Genomic DNA, 1,807 nt, shown 5'->3' on the forward strand with positions numbered 1-1,807 from the left:
AATATGATTGGCTACAGTCACAGGGATTATGGCCTGTTGGGGACAGCAGACCACCGTCTCTGTGATTGTTTTTTTAAATAAAGCAATCTCTTTTTTTGCAATTCATCCCATTTTCCATGGGACCACTGCCTGCTCCTAAAAAAAGTTTTCACCCACATTCATAAAGGGGAAGGGATGCCTCTGGGACTCTTTCCCAATTGCGAATGGGTTACTGCGTACTCTATGGAGTCAGTAAATTCTGAATGCGCTGCAACTGCATTCCACTCGCAAAACATTCATATATGCCAGTGCTATTCGGTATTAGGAATGGACACCCTAAACACGCCCCTTCCGATTACTGAATATCAAAAGCAAAATGCAATTTTGTAACAAGTTACAGAGCCACATTTTGCCTTTGTACATGGCAAAATGCATTTTACCGGTCGCAAACAGCCTAACGGGCCATTTTCTGCCAGTAAAGTAGTTTGTACATCTCGCCCCTTGAAAATTATGAAGAGTTTCTTGAGTGGGAACACTGCTGTAAATCACCAGTGCTCCCTCCCTGGCAAACTTGTGGTTCCTGTGCTCTATTTAGAGTTAAGGGAAGAGACATGTTGACAACAGCAGCACCTCTGTTGGCTGTGTAAACGTCTGTCTTGGTGGTTGGTGGTCGTTCCACCAAGGGTTCGCCAGGTCACAGTGAAGACCCAGTTGGAGGCTGGGCAACCAGGACTCATTTTGCCTGCCCATGTCCCTTATATGACAAATTGCAGACAGTGGTATGACAAATGCAGAGAGGATTCCATGAATAGGGAAAAAACAGACTGCGCATCAGGGTTAGTTGTTTTTTCGGTTAGAGAAAAAAAACAGCATTTGGGATTTTGGCCCAGATTTATGAGAAAATGACAGAGCACGATGCTGCACCAAATTTGGCAGAGCCGCGCTCTGTCATTTTCAAAATGCAGGGATGCGCCATACTTAATAGAATGCGATGTACCCCTGTGTTGCCCCCTGTGCCGGCATTAAATTTGCTGTTGAGCGACAATGCAGGCACCCTTGCCCAATGGTGCAAGGATGGCTGCGCTGCAGGAGAGATTGTTTTTGTGCAGGAAGAGACACCTTCCTGCACAAAAACAATCTTCAATGGCATTTTGCTCCTTCTATGTGTGGTGCAGAATGCAGCACATATAGAAAGAGCAAAAAATGAGGAGAAATTAAAGCTAACGCCACCCTTGCGGTAGCATTAGATTTTGGCACTGCCTCAGGTTTACGAAACCTCATAAATCTGGGGCACCGTCAAAATGCAATGGGTGTTGCTATGGGACACCCACAGCAACACCCATTACACGCTCCTTCCACGCAAAGTGCTGTGCGTGAAGAGGTCATATTTAGAAGGTGGCGTTAAGCCACAAAAAGTTGCTTAACACCACTTTGTAAATATGGCACAGTACATATCTCCACCAAAGCGCACTAATAGTGACGCTCCAGTGGCAATAGGGCATTGTAAATCTGGCCCTTTTTTTTTCTATATACGAAAAAGTTTGCTAAACAAGCCGACTATTTGATAACCATTCAGAGTTGTGTCAGAGAGCTGCTCTGACAGTGGAACAGTTCATAGCATCGATCCCTGTCAGGCAAGCAGGTATCTCCAAACAGGGTGGATATCTTTCCACTGGGGTCAGAGGTGATGGTCTTTCACTCTTTGAAGAGTGACCAACTGTCCATGAGTGTCTAAATGCCCCCTTTAATCTGGTTGTTATCAAGTGTACATAGAACTTTTCCTGGTTGGCTTATGCCTTTCTGCGTTTCTGATTTTCTCTATAGGAAC

This window comes from Pleurodeles waltl, chromosome 6 (assembly GCF_031143425.1).
Source record: "Pleurodeles waltl isolate 20211129_DDA chromosome 6, aPleWal1.hap1.20221129, whole genome shotgun sequence".
NCBI classification, from domain to species: Eukaryota; Metazoa; Chordata; class Amphibia; order Caudata; family Salamandridae; genus Pleurodeles; species Pleurodeles waltl.